We start from the raw sequence: 18,190 nt of genomic DNA on the forward strand, positions 1-18,190 counted from the left end.
CAGAGGGCAAAGCAGAGAGATTCCCACACAGAGGATCAGTGCCAACCAGCACTCATCAGCCTGAGATGATTGTCTGCTCACTCGCTGGGGCAGGTGGAGGCTGGGAGCTGAGGCTCAGGCTTCGGAGATCATACCCCAAGGAGAGGACTGGGGTTGGCTGTGCAAACACAGCCTGAATGGGGCTAATGTGCCACAGCTAGCCAGAAGGGAGCCTGGGAAAAGGTCTGGAACTGCCTAAGAGGTGAGAGACCATTGTTTTGGGGTGTACGAGGATACAGAGAACCACCTAAACGAGCTTCAGAGACAGGCATGAGCCATGGTTATCGGTGTGGATACCTGAGACAGGCATGAAACTCTAATTTTGCTGCTGCAGCCACCAAGAAGCCTGTGTGCAAGCACAGGTCAATATCCACATCTCCCCACGTGGGATCCTGTGCAGCCCTCCACTGCCAGGGTCATGTGATCCAGGGACAACTTCCCCGGGAGAACAAAGTGAGCGCCTCATGCAGTTGCAACATTATTCTCGCCTCTGATGCCAAAGGCTCACCCCGCATTCCGTACACCTCCCCAGCCCGGCCTGAGAGAGCCAGAGCCGCCTAATCAGCTGCTAATTTAACCTCCTCCAGTCTTAGTGAAGAACAGACACCCTAGGCTGCCTACAAGCAGAGGTGGGACCAAATCCAAAACTGAACAACAGCAGCTGTGTGAAGAAAGAAGAGAATGGGAAATTTCTCCCAGTAGACTAAGGAGTGGCAGATTAAACCTCCAATATCAACTTGATATACCCTGCATCTGTGAAATACTGGAATAGATAATGAATCGTCCCAAAATTGAGGCTGTGGACTTTGGGAGCATCTGTAGATTTGGAGTTTGCTTTTTACATGTAATTTGTTTCTGGTTTTATGTTTATCTTATTTTAGTATTTAAAGCTTATTATCATTGGTAAATTTGTTTATTGATTTGGTTGCTTTTGTTTCTTTTTAAAATATATATATATATATATATATATATCCTTTTCTCTTTTTGTGAGTGTGTATGTGTCTGCTTCTTATTGTGATTTTCTCTGCATAACTTTGCTTTTGCCATTTGCCCTAAGGTTCTGTCTCTCCATTTTTGCTTGTTTGCTTGTACTTTAGCAGAGTTTCAAGAGCTTGTTATCACTGCTGGGTTTGCTTATTGGTATGGTTGCTCTCTTCTTTCTTTTTTATTACTTTTTATTTATTTATTTTGAATAATATTTAATATATTTTATATTTTAATAAATTTATTTTATTTTACTTTATTATTATTCTTTCTTTTTTCTCCCTTTTCTTCTGAGCTGTGTGGCTGACAGGGTCTTGGTGCTCCAGCAAGGTGTGAGGGCTGAGCATCTTAGGAGGGAGATCTGAGCTCAGGACGTTTGACCATCAGAGGTCTCCTGGGCCCCAATTAATAATAAACAGTGAAAGATCTCCTAGATATCTACATCTCAATGGTAAGACACAGCTGAACTCAACGACCAGCAAGCTACCGTGCTGGACAACCCATGCCAAACAACTAGCAAGACAGGACCACAACCACATCCATTAGCAGAGATGCTAACTAAAATAATACTAAGTCCACAGACACCTCAAAACACACCGCCAGACTCAGTTCTACCCACCAGAAAGGCAGGATCCAGCATCATACACCAGAACACAGGCACCAGTCCCCTCTACCAGGAAGCATACACAACCTACTGAACCAACCTTATCCACTGGCAGCAGATTCCAAAAACAACGGGAACTATGAACCTGCAGCCTGTGAAAAGGAGACCCCAAATGCAGTAAGTTAGGCAAACTGAGAAGTCAGAGAAATACACAGCAGTTGAACGAGCAAGGGAAAAACCCAACAGACCAAACAAATGAAGAGGAAATAGGCAGTCTACCTGAAAAAGAATTCAGAGAAATGATAGTAAAGATGATAAACAATCTTGGAAATAGAATGGAGGAAACAAATGAAACGTTTAAGAAGGATATAGAAAAACTAAAGAGCAAACAATGATGAACAACACAATAAGTGAAATTTAAAGTTATCTAGAAGGAATCAATAGCAAAATAACTGAGGCAGAAGAAAGGATAAGTAACCTGGAAGATAAAATAGTGGAAAAACACTACAACAGAGCAGAATAAAGAAAAAAGAATGAAAAGAATTGAGGACAATCTCAGAGACTTCTGGGACAACATTAAATACACCAACATTCAAATTACAGACGTTTCAGAAACAGAACAGAAAAAGAAAGGCATTGAGAAAATATTTGAAGAGGTTATAGTTGACAACTTCCCTAATATGGGAAAGGAAATAGGCAATCAAGTCCAGGAAGCACAGAGAGTCCCAAACAGGAAAAAGCCAAGAAGAAACACATTAATCAAACTAGCAAAAATTAAATACAAAAAACAATATGAAAAGCAGCAACAGAAGAAAAATAAATAACATACAAGAGAATACCCATAAGGTTAACAGCTGATCTTTCAGCAGAAACTCTGAGGGACATAATTAAAGTGATGAAGATGAAAAACCTACAACCAAGATTACTCTACCCAGCAAGGATCTCATTCAGATTTGATGGAGAAAATAAAACCTTTACAGACAAGCAAAGCTAAGAGAATTCAGCACCACCAAACCAGCTTTACAACAAATGCTAAAGGAACTTTTCTAGGCAGGAAACACAAGAGAAGGAAAAGACCTACAATAACAAACCCCAAACAATTAAGAAAGTGGTAATAGGAACATACATATCAATAATTACCTTAAATGTAAATGGATTAAATGCTCTAAACAAAGCTCACAGACTGGCTGAATGGAAACAACACAAGACCCGTATATATACTGTCAACAAGAAAGACCCATTTCAGACCTAATGACACATGCAGACTGAAAGGGAATGGAAAAAGGTATTCCCTGCAACTGGACATCAAAAGAGAGCTGCAGTAGCAATTTTCATATCAGAAAAATAGATTTAAAAATAAAGACTATAAGAAGAGACAAAGATTGACACTACATAATGATCAAGGGAGAAATCTAAGAAGATGAAAAAATTGTAAATATTTATGTACCCAACACAGGAGCACATCAATACGTAAGGCAAATGCTAACAACCATGAAAGGGGAAAACTACAGTAACTAGGGGAATTTAACACTTCACTTACAACAATGGACAGATCATCCAAAATTAAAATAAATAAGGAAACACAAGCTTTAAATGACACATTAGAACAAATGTACTAAATTGATATTTATATGACATTCCATATGACAAACCAACAGAATTCACTTTCATCTCAATTGCTTATGGAACATTCCCTAGGATAGATCATATCTTGGGTCACAAACCAAGCCTTGATAAATATAATAAAATTGAAATTGCATCAAGTATCATTTCCAAACAAAACACTATGGCACTAGATATCAATTACAGGAAAAAAATCTGTAAAAAAAGAAACAAACATATGGAGGCTAAAAAATAAACTACTAAATAAGCAAGAGCTCACTGAAGAAATCAAAAAGGATATCAAAAAATACCTAGAAACAAATGACAATGAAAACATGACAAACCAAAACAAACCAGTTGTAGCAAAAGCAGTGCAAAGAGGGTAGCTTATAGCAATAAAATCCTACCTCAAGAAACAAGATACATCTAAAATAAACAAACTATCAAACACCTAAAGCAACTAGAGAAAGAAGAAAAAAAAACCAAAATTAGCAGAAGGAAAGAAATCATAAAGATCACATCAGAAATAAATGAAAAAGAAATGATGGAAATGATAGCAAAGATTAATAAAACTAAAAGCTTGTTCTCTGAGAAGATAAACAAAATTGATAAACCATTAGCCAGACTCATCAAGAAAAAAAGGGAGAAGACTCAAATCAACAGAATTACAATGAAAAAGGAGAAGCAAAAACTGAGACTGCAGAAATACAAAGGATCATGAGAAATTACTACAAGAAACTATATGCCAATAAAAAGGGACAACCTCGAAGAAATGGAAAAATTCTTAGAAAAGTACAACCTTCTGAGACTGAACCAGGAGGAAATAGAAAACATAAACAGACCAATCACAAGCACTGAAATTGAGACTGTGATTAAAAATCTTCCAACAAACAAAAGTCCAAGACCAGATGGCTTCACAGGCGAATTCTATCAAACATTTAGAGAAGAGCTAATACCTATCCTTTTCAAATTCTTCCAAAATATAGCAGGATGAATAACACCCCCAAACTCATTCTATGAGGACATATCACCCTGATACTAAAACCAGAAAAAGCAGTAACAAAGAAACAAAACTAGAGGCCAATATCACTGATGAACATAGATGCAAAAATTCTCAACAAAAAACTAGCAAGCAGAATCCAAGAGCACTTTAAGAGGATCATACAACATGATCAAGTGGGGTTTATCCAGGAATGCAAGGATTTTCAATATATGCAAATCAATCAATGTGAGACACCATATTAAAAAGTTGAAAGAGAGAAACCATATGATCATCTCAGTAGATGAAGAAAAAGGCTTCGATGAAATTCAAAACACATTTATGGTAAAAAATCTCCAGAAAGTAGGCATAGAGAGAACTAACCTCAACATAATAAAGGCCATATACGACAAACCCCCATCCAACATCTTTCTCAATGGTGAAAAACTGAAACCATTTCCACTAAGATCAGGAACAAAACAAGGTTGTCCTCTCTCACCACTACTATTCAACATAGTTTTGGAAGTTTTTGCCACAGAAATCAGAGGGAAAAGAAATAAAAGAATCCAAATCATAAAAGAAGAAGTCAAGCTGTCACTGTTTGCAGATGACATGATACTATGCATAGAGAATCCTAAAGATGCTACCAGAAAACTACAGAGCTAATCAATGAAATTTTTTAAGTAGCAGGATACAAAATTAATGCACAGAAATCTCTTACATTCTTATACACTAGTGATGAAATATCTGAAACAGAAATTAAGGAAACCCTTCCATTTGCCACTGCAACAAAAAGAATAAAATACATAGGAATAACCCTATGTAAGGAGACAAAAGACCTGTATGCAGAAAGCTATAAGACACTGATGAAAGAAATTAAAGATGATACAAATAGGTGGAGAGATATACCATGTCCTTGGATTGGAAGAATCAACATTGTGAAATGACTATATTACCCAAAGCAACCTACAGATTCAATGCAATGCCTATCAAACTAGCAATGGCATTTTTTACAGAAGTAGAACAAGAAATTTCAGAATTTTTATGGAAACACAAAAGATCCTGAATAGCCTTAGCAATCTTGAGAAAGAAAACCAGAATTGGAGGAATCAGTTGTCTGGGTTTCAGACTATATTACAAAGCTACAGTAATCAAGACAGTAGGGGACTGGCACAAAAACAGAAATATAAATCAATGGAACAGGATAGAAAGCCCAGAGGTAAACCCAGGCACATATGGTCAACTTATTTTTTATAAAGGATGCAATAATATAAAATGGAGAAAAGACAGCCTCTTCAATAGTGGTGCTGGGAAAACTGGACAGCTACATGTAAAAGAATGAAATTAGAACACTCCCTGACATCATACACAAAATTAACTCAAAATGGATTGAAGACCTAAATGTAAGACCAGACACTATAAAACTTTTATTGGAAAACATAGGCAGAGGACTCTATGACATAAATCACAGCAAGATCCTTTTGACCCACCTCCTAGAGAAATGGAAGCAAAAAACCAAAAATAAACAAATGGGACAAAATGAAGCTTAAAGCTTTTACACAGCAAAGGAAACCATAAACAAGATGACAAGACAACCCTCAGAATAGAAGAAAATATTTGCAAATAAAGCAAGCAACTGACAAATGATTAACCTCCAAAATTTACAAGCAGCTCATGCAACTCAATATCAAAAAAACAAACAACCCAATTCTAAAATGACAGAAGACCTAAATAGACATTTCTCCAAAGAAGATATACAAATTGCCAGCAAACACATGAACAAATGATCAGCATCACTAATTATTAGAGAAATGCAAATCAAAACTGCAATGAGGTATCACCTCCCACCTTTCAGAATGGCCAGCATCAAAAAATCTACAAATAATAAATGCTGAAGAGGGTGTGGAGAAAAGGGAACCCTCTTGCACTGTTGGTGGGAGTATAAATTGATACCACCACTATGGAGAACAGTATGGAGCCTCCGTATAAAGCTAAAAATAGAACTACCATACGACCCAGCAATCCCACTACTTGGCATATACCCTGAGAAAACCCTAATTCAAGAGTCATGTACCACAATGTTCATTTCAGCCCTATTTACTATAGCCATGACATGGAAGCAACCTAAGTGTCTATTGACAGATGAATGGATACAGAAGATGTGACACATATATACAAAGGAATATTACTCAGCCATAAAAATAAACGAAATTGAGTTATTTGTATTGAGGTGGATGGACTTAGGGACTGTCATACAGAGTGAAGTCAGAAAGAGAAAAACAAATACCATATGCTAACACATATATATGGATTCTAAAACAAAACAAAGAAAGAAAGTTTCTGAAGAACCTAGGCACAGGACAGGAATAAAGACACAGATATAGAGAATGGAGTTGAGGACACAGGGATGGGAAGGTTAATCTGGGATGAAGTGAGAGAATGGTATGGACACATATACACTACCAAATGTAAAATAGCTAGTGGGAAACAGCCGCATAGCACAGGGAGATCAGCTTAGTGCTTTGTGTCCACCTAGAGTGGTGGGATAGGGATGGTGGGAGGGAGATGCAAGAAGGAGGAGATATGGGCATATATGTATACGTATAGCTGATTCACTTTGTTATATAGCAGAAACTAACACACCATTGTAAGCTAATTATACTCCAATAAAGATGTTTAAAAAGAGAGACATGGGACGCAGTCAGGAGTAGATCACTTTCACTGAATTTCCTTGTCCAAGATTCACTTAGGAAGGCATAGTTTGCTATTATCATTTGAGGAAAATGATAACTTTAACATTACCATGGAAGACTATGTGTGTAAATACTACAAAAAATAATTCTATTTATTACAGTAAAAAAAAATTAAAAACACCTCTCCACCTCCAGCAGCTTTTAACCAATGAATAGAAATTGATATGTAGAAGAATCGACATGAACTAATTTATAGAACATATATTTAAGACAAGAAATATTTCTTTTCCCTAGAAAGATAGGATTAAAGGGCATTTTTTGCATGTTTGGAATTCAAAACCATGTTAGTATTATATGAGTTTTTTGACTGGGAATTTGGGAAATAATTAATAAAACATATCTTATCACTGGGGAAAACCTGGAAGGAAAAATGTGACTAGTCTTAAGTGAGATATATAAAATATACACCAAGTTTCAAACATTTAATAGAACATAAAGAATGGAAAATATCTCATTAATAACTATTATATTTCTTACATGTTGGCATGTAACATTTTGATATGTTCAGTTAAAATATAGTACTAAAAATTTTATAAAGTTTCAACAGACCATGAAGGAAGGGAATTCCTAGCACAAGAATCAGCACTCTCTCATGGATAGATGTATGTTTTGGGCTACAGCACAAAAGAATGAGATGGGCTGTGAGTTATGAATAATACCCAGGGCACCAACCAGAACTAAACCCCTTCATCTTACACTGAGCAAAGGACAGCAGAATGCAAGTGAGGGTGAAATTATTATAAAGATAACAATGGGTTTCTCCAATTTATTTTTCAAAGTAAATCATTTGCAATTATCAAAACACTAAAATCGCTTGCAGAGCATCTCACAACTAATCATGAGCAGTAGCAGTTCACATCTGCTGACCTAGAGCAGTGATCATCACAATTTTTGAGACTGCAATTATGCATCCCTGTCAGTGGATATTTTCTTATTTATGTATCTTTTAAAATTAATTTTATTGGTGTATAGTTGTTTTGCAATGTTGTGTTAGTTTCTGATGTACAGCAAAGTGAATCAGCTCTACATACACATATATGCACTATTTTTTGGATTTCCTTCCCATTTATGTCACCAGAGAGCATTGAGTAGAGTTCCCTGTGCTATACAGTAAGTTCTCATTAGTTATCTATTTTATACATAGTAGTGTATATATGTCAATCCCATTCTCCAAATTCATCCCACCCCCCCTTCTCTCCTTGGTATCCAAAATTTGTTCTCTACGTTTGTCTATATTTCTGCTTTGCAAATAAGTTCATCTGTATCATTTTTCTAGATTGCACATATAAGTGATATTATATGATATTGGTTTTTCTCTTTCTGACTTACCTCATTCTGTATGACAGTCTCTAGGTCCATCCACATCTCTGCAATTGCACAATTTCGTTCCTTTTTATGGATAATATTCCATTGTATATATATATACCACATCTTCTTTATCCATTCCTCAGTTGATGGACATTTAGGTTTTTTCCATGTACTGGCTATTGTAAATAGTGCTGCAATGAACATTGGGGTGCATGTATCTTTTTGAATTATGGTTTTCTCTGGGTATAGGTCCAGGAGTGGGATTGCTGGGTCATATGGTGGTTCTATTTTAAGTTTTTGAAGGAACCTCCACACTGTTCTTCATAGTGGCTGTATCAATTTACATTCCCACCAACAGTGCAAGAGAGTTCCATTTTCTCCACACCCTCTCCAGCATTTATTGATTGTAGATTTTTTGATGCTGGCCATTCTGACCAGTGTGAGGTGATACTTCATTGTAGTTTTAATATGCATTTCTCTAATAATTAGTGATGTTGAGCATCTTTTCATGGGTTTGTTAGCCATCTGTATGTCTTCTTTGGTGAAATGTCTATTTAGATCTTCTGCCCAATTTTTGATTGGTTTGATTTTTTGTTTTTTTGTGTTTTGTTAGACATTGAGCTGCATGAGTTGTTTGTATATTTTGGAGATTGATCACTTGTCAGTTGCTTCTTTTGCAAATGTTTTCTCCCATTCTGAAGGCTATCTTTTCATTTTCTTTATGGTTTCCTTTGCTGTGCAAAAGCTTTTAAGTGGATAATCTTTAAGCATTCTTACACATATTCATTTATAAATTATATATCATAGTGTAAAGATTACAGTTATTATAACATACACAAAAGATTAAAGTTTTTAACAATGAGATGTTGAAAATTATAATATTGAAATTTTTAATTTGTATTTATTGATGGCACAATAAAACTTTTGCTCTCGTGGCAAACCATTCGAGATAGCAATGTGATTGAATTTTTTTTTTGTACATAAAGTATATTTATTGTTCAAAAAGTAGAGTAAATACAGTGCTTTCAGTTGAATAAAAATTGAAAGAGTTTGCTAATTAACAGACATGATCATAAAATCTTTGACCCCAAAAAATGTATTTAAACAGGAAGGCAAATGATCTGGAATTGGACGAAGAGAAGAAGGAAGGAAAAAAGGGTAACATTCAAGAAGAAACAAATTAGGCAAAACAAAGCTAAATCTACTAGTAAAGTAGGTGGGATATAGTGTGTGAAAAATAAAGTAATAGCAATGATAATGTTGCTTAATTTGGAACTAGAAAAATTAAGAAATACCATTCTGGATAAAAATAGCATTGAATGTGGAAGGGGAGGTATTTTGAACTACTTCTTTTTTATTTTTTAACATCTTTATTGGAGTATAATTGTTTTACAATAGTGTGTTAGTTTTTCCTTTACAACAAACTGAATCAGTTATACATATACATATGTTCCCATATCTCTTCCCTCTTGCATCACCCTCTCTCCCACCCTCCCTATCCCACCCCTCTAGGTGGTCACAAAGCACAGAGGTGATCTCCCTGTGCTATGCAGCAGCTTCCCACCAGCTATCTAATTTACATTTGATAGTGTATATATGTCCCTGCCACTCCCCCACTTCGTCACAGCCCACCCCTCCCCCTCCCCATATCCTCAAGTCCATGCTCGAGTAAGTCTGTGTTTTATTCCCGTCCTACCACTAATCTCTTCATGACATTTTTTTCCCTTAGAGTCCATACATATGTGTTAGCATACGGTATTTGTTTTTCTCCTTCTGACTTACTTCACTCTGTATGACAGACTCCAGGTCCATCCACCTCATTATAAATAACTCAGTTTCATTTCTTTTTATGGCTGAGTAATATTCCATTGTATATATGTGCCACATCTTCTTTATCCATTCATCTGTTGATGGACACTTAGGTTGCTTCCATGTCCTGGCTATTGTAAATAGAGCTGCAATGAACATTTTGGTACATGAGTCTTGCGGAATTATGGTTTTCTCAGGGTATATGCCCAGTAGTGGGATTGCTGGGTCGTATGGTAGTTCAATTTTTAGTTTTTTAAGGAACCTCCATACTGTTCTCTATAGCGGCTGTATCAATTTACATTCCCACCAGCAGTGCAAGAGGGTTCCCTTTTCTCCACACCCTCTCCAGCATTTATTGTTTCTAGAGTTTTTGATGATGGCCAATCTGACCGGTGTGAGATGATATCTCATTGTAGTTTTGATTTGCATTTCTCTAATGATTAATGAGGTTGAGCACTCTTTCATGTGTTTGTTGGCAATCTGTATATCTTCTTTACAGAAATGTCTATTTAGTTCTTCTGCCCATTTTTGGATTGGGTTGTTTGTTTTTTTGTTATTGAGCTGCATGAGTTGCTTATAAATTTTGGAAATTAATCCTTTGTCAGTTGCTTCATTTGCAAATATTTTCTCCCATTCTGAGGGTTGTCTTTTGGTCTTGTTTATGGTATCCTTTGCTGTGCAAAAGCTTTTAAGTTTCATTAGGTCCCATTTGTTTATTTGTGTTTTTATTTCCATTTCTCTAGGAGATGGGTCAAAAAGGATCTTGCTGTGATTTATGTCGTATAGTGTTCTGCCTATGTTTTCCTCTAAGAGTTTGATAGTGTCTGGCCTTACATTTAGGTCTTTAACCCATTTTGAGTTTATTTTTCTGTGTGGTGTTAGGGATTGTTCTAATTTCATACTTATACATGTAGCTGTCCAGTTTTCCCAGCACCACTTATTGAAGAGGCTGTCTTTTCACCACTGTATATCCTTCCCTCCTTTATGAAAGATAAGGTGACCATATGTGTGTGGGTTTATCTCTGGGCTCTCTATCCTGTTCCATTGATCTATATTTCTGTTTTTGTGCCAGTACCATATTGTCTTGATTACTGTAGCCTTGTAGTAGAGTCTGAAGTCAGGGAGCCTAATTCCTCCAGCTCCATTTCTCGTTCTCAAGATTGCTTTGGCTATTCGGGGTCTTTTGCGTTTCCATACAAATTGTGAAATTTTTTGTTCTAGTTCTGTAAAAAATGCCAGTGGTAATTTGATAGGGATTGCATTGAATCGGTAGATTGCTTTGGGTAGTATAGTCATTTTCACAATGTTGATTCTTCCAATCCAAGAACATGGTATATTTCTCCACCTATTTGTATCATCTTTAATTTCTTTCATCAGTGTCTTATAGTTTTCTGCATACAAGTCTTTTGTCTCCTTAGGTAGGTTTATTCCTAGATATTTTATTCTTTTTGTTGCAATGGTAAATGGGAGTGTTTTCTTAATTTCACTTTCAGATTTTTCATCATTAGTGTATAAGAATGCCAGAGATTTCTGTGCATTAATTTTGTATCCTGCAACTTTACCAAATTCATTGATTAGCTCTAGTAGTTTTCTGGTAGCATCCTTAGGATTATCTATGTATAGTATCATGTCATCTGCAAACAGTGACAGCTTTACTTCTTCTTTGCCTATTTGGATTCCTTTTATTTCTTTTTCTTCTCTGATTGCTGTGGCTAGAACTTCCAAAACTATGTTGAATAAGAGTGGTGAGAGTGGGCAACCTTGCCTTGTTCCTTATCTTAGTGGAAATGGTTTCAGTTTTCACCATTGAGAACGATGCTAGCTGTGGGTTTGTCATATATGGCCTTTTTTATGTTGAGGAAAGTTCCCTGTATGCCTACTTTCTGCAAGGTTTTTATCATAAATGAGTGTTGAATTTTGTCAAAAGCTTTCTCTGCATCTATTGAGATGATCATATGGTTTTTCTCCTTCAGTTTGTTGATATGGTGTATCACGTTGATTGATTTGCGTATATTGAAGAATCCTTGCATTCCTGGGATAAACCCCACTTGATCATGGCGTATGATCCTTTTAATGTGCTGTTGGATTCTGTTTGCTAATATTTTGTTGAGGATTTTTGCATCTATGTTCATCAGTGATATTGGCCTGTAGTTTTCTTTCTTTGTGACGTCTTTGTCTGGTTTTGGTATCAGGGTGATGTTGGCCTAATAGAATGAGTTTGGGAGTGTTCCTCCCTCTGCTAACTGTTAGAAGAGTTTGAGAAGGATAGGTGTTAGCTCTTCTCTCAATGTTTGATAGAATTCGCCTGTGAAGCCATCTGGTCCTGGGCTTTTGTTTGTTGGAAGATTTTTAATCACAGTTTCAATTTCAGTGCTTGTGATTGGTCTGTTCATATTTTCTATTTCTTCCTCGTTCAGTCTTGGCAGGTTGTGCATTTCTAAGAATTTGTCCATTTCTTCCAGGTTGTCCATTTTATTGGCATACAGTTGCTTGTAGTAATCTCTAATAATCTTTTGTATTTCTGCAGTGTCAGTTTTTACATCTCCTTTTTCATTTCTAATTCTATTGATTTGTGTCTTCTCCCTTTTATTCTTGATGAGTCTGGCTAATGGTTTATCAATTTTATTTATCTTCTCAAAGAACCAGCTTTTAGTTTTATTGATCTTTGCTATTGTTTCCTTCACTTCTTTTACATTTATTTCTGATCTGATCTTTATGATTTCTTTACTTCTGCTAAATTTGGGGGTTTTTTGTTCTTCTTTCTCTAATTGCTTTAAGTGCAAAGTTAGGTTGTTTATTCGAGATATTTCCTGTTTCTTAAGGTATGATTGTATTGCTATAAACTTGCCTCTTAGAACTGCTTTTGCTGTATCCCATAGGTTTTGGGTCGTTGTGTCTCCATTGTCATTTGTTTCTAAGTATTATTTGATTTCCTCTTTGATTTCTTCAGTGATCACTTCGTTATTAAGTAGTGTATTGTTTAGCCTCCATGTGTTTGTATTTTTTACAGATCTTTTCCTGTAATTGATATCTAGTTTCATACCATTGTGGTCGGAAAAGATACTTGATACGATTTCAATTTTCTTAAATTTGCCAAGGCTAGATTTGTGACCCAATATATGATCAATCCTGGAGAATGTTCCATAAGCACTTGAGAAAAATGTGTATTCTGTTGTTTTTGGATGGAATGTCCTATAAATATCAATTAAGTCCATCTTGTGTAATGTATCATTTAAAGCTTGTGTTTCCTTATTTATTTTCATTTTGGATGATCTGTCCATTGGTGAAAGAGGGGTGTTAAAGTCCCCCATTATAATTGTGTTACTGTCGATTTCCCCTTTTAAGGCTGTTAGTATTTGCCTTATGTATTGAGGTGCTCCTATGTTGGGTGCATAAATATTTACAATTGTTATATCTTCTTCATGGATCAATCCCTTGATCATTATGTAGTGTCCTTCTTTGTCTCTTGTAATAGTCTTTATTTTAAAGTCTATTTTGTCTGATATGAGAATTGCTACTCCAGCTTCCTTCTGATTTCCATTTGCATGGAATATCTTTTTCCATCCCCTTACTTTCAGTCTGTATGTGTCCCTAGGTCTGAAGTGGGTCTCTTGTAGACAGCCTATATATGGGTCTTGTTTTTGTATCCATTCAGCCAGTCTGTGTCTTTTGGTGGGAGCATTTAATCCATTTACATTTAAGGTAATTATCGATATGTATGTTCCTATTACCATTTACTTAATTGTTTCGGGTTGTTCTTGTAGGTCTTTTCCTTCTCTTGTGTTTCTTGCCTAGAGAAGTTCCTTTAGGATTTGTTGTAGAGTTGGTTTGGTGGTGCTGAACTCTCTCAGATTTTGCTTGTCTGTAAAGGTTTTAATTTCTCCATCAAATCTGAATGAGATCCTTGCTGGGTAGAGTAATCTTGGTTGTAGGTTTTTTTCCTTCATCACTTTAAATATGTCCTACCACTCCCTTCTGGCTTGTAGAGTTTCTGCTGAAAGATCAGATGTTAATCTTATGGGGATTCCCTTGTGTGTTATTTGTTGTTTTTCCCTTGCTGCTTTTAATATGTTTTCTTTGTATTTAATTTTTGACAGTTTGATTATTATGTGTCTTGGCGTGTTTCTCTTTGGGTTTATCCTGTATGGAACTCTCTGTGCTTCCTGGACTTGATTGACTATTTCCTTTCCTATATTAGGGAAGTTTTCAACTCTAATCTCTTCAAATATTTTCTCAGTCACTTTCTTTTTCTCTTCTTCTTCTGGGACCCCTATAATTCGAATGTTGGTGCATTTAATGTTGTACCAGAGGTCTCTGAGACTGTCCTCAGTTCTTTTCATTCTTTTTTCTTTCTTCTGCTCTGCAGTAGTTATTTCCACTATTTTATCTTCCAGGTCACTTATCCGTCCTTCTGCCTCAGTTATTCTGCTATTGATCCCATCTAGAGTATTTTTCATTTCATTTATTGTGTTGCTCATCGTTTCTTGCTTCCTCTTTATTTCTTCTAGGTCCCTGTTAACTGTTTCTTGCAAATTGTCTATTCTATTTCCAAGATTTTGCATCATCTTCACCATCATTATTCTAAATTCTCTTTCAGGTAGATTGGCTATTACCTCTTCATCTGTTAGGTCTGGTGTGTTTTTATCTTGCTCCTTCATCTGTTGTTTGTTTTTCTGTCTTCTCATTTCGCTTATCTTACTGTGTTTGCGGTCTCCTTTTTGCACGCTGCAGGTTCGTAGTTCCTGTTGTTTTTGGTGGCTGTCCCCAGTGGCTAAGGTTGGTTCAGTGGGTTGAGTAGATTCCCTGGTTGGGGGGACTAGTGCCTCTGTTCTGGTGGATGAGGCTGGATCTTGTCTTTCTGGTTGGCAGGTCCTCGTCTGGTGGTGTGTCTGGGTATGTTGGTAACCTTATTCTGATTTTAGGCAGCCTCTCTGCTAATGGATGGGGCTGTAGACCTGTCTTGCTCTTTGTTGGGGATAGGGTGTCCAGCACTGTTCTTTGCTGGTCCTTGAGTGAAGATAGGTCTGGGTGTTGAGATGGAGATCTCTGGGAGATTTTCGCCGTCTGATATTACGTGGAGCTGGGAGGTCTCTTGTGGACTAGTGTCTTGAGGTTGGTTCTCCCACCTCAGGGACACCGCCCTGGTGCCTGACTGGGGCGCCAAGAACCTTTAATCCACACGGCTCAAAATAAAATGTAGAATAAATAGAAAGGAAAGAAAAGGAAGGAAGGAGGGAGGGAGGGAAGGAAGGAAGAAAGGAAGGAAGAAATGAAGGAAGGAAGCAAGAAAGGAAGGAAGGAAGGTGCAGAGGAAGAAAGGGAGGAAGGAAGAGAGGAAGGGAGGAAAGAAGGGGGGAAGGAAGGAAGAAAGGAGGGAAGGGGGGAAGAAAGGAGGAAGAAAGGAAGAAAGAAAGGGAGAAGACAGAGTAGTATAAAGTATAGTTATTAAAATAAAAAATAATTATTAAGAAGAAAAATTTCCTTTAAAAAAAAAAACAGAAAAATGGGTCGGTCTAACCCTAGGACAAATGGTGAAAGCAAAGCTATACAGACAAAATCTCACACAGCAGCACACACATACACACTCACAAAAAGAAAAAAAATGGGAAAATAATAGTATATCTTGCTCCCAAAGTCCACCTCCTCAACTTGGGAAGATTCGTTGTCTATTCAGGATTTCAACAGATGCAGCGCACTTAAAGTTGATTGTGGAGCTTTAATCTGCCGCTTCTGAGGCTGCTGGGAGAGACCTCCCCCTCTCCTCTCTGTTCGCACAGCTCCTGGGGTTCAGCTTTGGACTTGGTCCCGCCTCTGCGTGTAGGTTGTCCGAGGGCGACTGCCCTTCGCTCAGACAGGACGATGTTAAAGAAGCAGTTGATTTGGGGGCTCCAGCTCACTCAGGCTGGGGGGAGGGAGTGGCACGGGGGCGGGGCGGTCCACGGCGGCAGAGGCCGACGTGACGCTGCACAGGCCCAAGGCACGCCGTGTGTTCTCCCGGGGAAGCTGTCCCTGGATCCCGGGTCCCCGGCAGTGGCGGACTGCACGGGCTCCTAGGAGGGCCGGTGTGGAGAGTGACCTGTGCTCACACACAGGCCTCTTGGTGGTGGCAGCAGCAACCTTAGCGTCCGACACCCATCTCTACTGTCCGTGCCGACAGCCGCGGCTCGCGCCCGTTTCTGGAGTTCCTCTACGCGGTGCTCTTAATCCCCTCACCTCACACCCGAGGAAGCAAAGAGGCAAGACAAAGTCTCTTGTCTCTTCGGCAGCTCCGCGCCCGCTTCTGGGGCTCCTTTAAGCGGTGCACTTAATCCCCTCTCCTCGCGCCCAGGCAGCAAAGAGGGAGGAAAAGGTCTCTTGCCTCTTCGGCAGCTCCAGACTTCTCCCGAACTCCCTCCCGGCCAGCCGTGGCGCACTAGCCCCCTTCAAGCTGTCTTCACTCTGCCAACTCCAGACCTTTCCCTGGGATCCGACTGAAGCCCGAGCCTCAGCTCCCGGCCCCGCCCACCCCGGCGGGCGAGCAGACAAGCCTCTCGGGCTGGTGAGTGCCGGTCGGCACCGATCCTCTGCGGGAATCTCTCCGCTTTGCCCTCCGCACCCCTGTGGCTGAGCTGTCCTCCACGGCTCCGGAGCTTCCCCCTCTGGCGCCCGCAGTCTCCGCCCGCGAAGGGGCTTCTAGTGTGGGGGAGTCTTTCCTCCTTCACGGCTCCCTCCCACTGGCGTAGGTCCCGTCCCTATTCTTTTGTCCCTGTTTATTCTTTTTTCTTTTGCCCTACCCAGATATGTGGGGAGTTTCTTGCCTTTTTGGAGGTCTGAGGTCTTCTGCCAGCGTTCGGTGGGTGTTCTATAGGAGAAGTTCCACGTGTAGATGTATTTCTGATGTCTCTGTGAGGAGGAAGGAGATCTCCACGTCTTACTCTTCCACCATCTTTAAGCCGTCTGACTGAATATGTTTTTAGGTACAATGATTCATGGTTCTGTTTATACAGATCATTTCAATACTTATTTCATTATTTTAGTATTTGTTTTATTTTAGTGTTTATTTCACCAATGCTAAAGAATTTTTGTAATGGATATTAGTTATGAATCTGTATTTCATATACCTGTGTCCATTATTTTAATTTTTTATCAACTTTATCAAATTTGATATGATCAATATTAGTTTACATATATATTTTTTTGAAGTATAGTTAATTTACAATGTTGTGTTATTTCATGTGTACAGGAAAGAGATTCAGATTTACATATATGTGTATATATTTCCATTATAGGTTATTACACTATATTGAGTGTATTTCCCTGTGCTACACAGTAGGTCCTAGTTGTTTAATTATTATTATATATACTAATGTGTATATGTTAATCCAAAGCTCCCAATTTCTCTCCCCCACCCCACTAACCCTTTGGTAATCATAACTTTTTTTCCTATGTTTGGGAGTCTATTTCTGTTTTAGTTTTGTTTTGTTTTTTGATTTTTGTGGTACGCAGGCCTCCCCTCAGTGCTGTTACCTCTCCCATTGTGGAGCACAGGCTCCGGATGCACAGGCCCAGAGGCCATGGCTCATGGGCCCAGCCACTCCATGGCATGTGGGATCCTCCCAGACTGGGGCACAAACCCACGCCCCCTGCATTGGCAGGCAGACTCTTCAACTACTGTGCCACCAGGGAAGCCCTCTATTTCTGTTTGAAAACAAGTTCATTTGTATCATATTTTAAAAATCCCACATATAAGTGATATCATAGGATATTTGTCTGACTTACTTCACTTAGTATGATAATCTCCAGGTCCATCCAAATTGCATTATTTTGTTCTTTTTTATGCCTGAGTCATATTCCATTGTGTGTGTGTGTGTGTGTGTGTGTGTGTGTGTGTGTGTGTGTATAGTTGGCCAAAAAGTTCATTCAGTTTTACATAAAAATAAAAGACACATTTTTCATTTTTGTGAAGAACTTAATTGAACAATGTATTCACTAACTGAATGAGCTTTTTGGCCAACATGATACATATATATCACATCTTCTTTATCCATTCATCTGCCCATGGACATTTAGGTTGCTTCCATGTCTTTGCTATTGTAAATAGCACTGCTATGAACATTGGGGTGCATGTATATT

The sequence above is a fragment of the Kogia breviceps genome, chromosome X (assembly GCF_026419965.1).
Source record: "Kogia breviceps isolate mKogBre1 chromosome X, mKogBre1 haplotype 1, whole genome shotgun sequence".
In the NCBI taxonomy this organism is placed as follows: Eukaryota; Metazoa; Chordata; class Mammalia; order Artiodactyla; family Physeteridae; genus Kogia; species Kogia breviceps.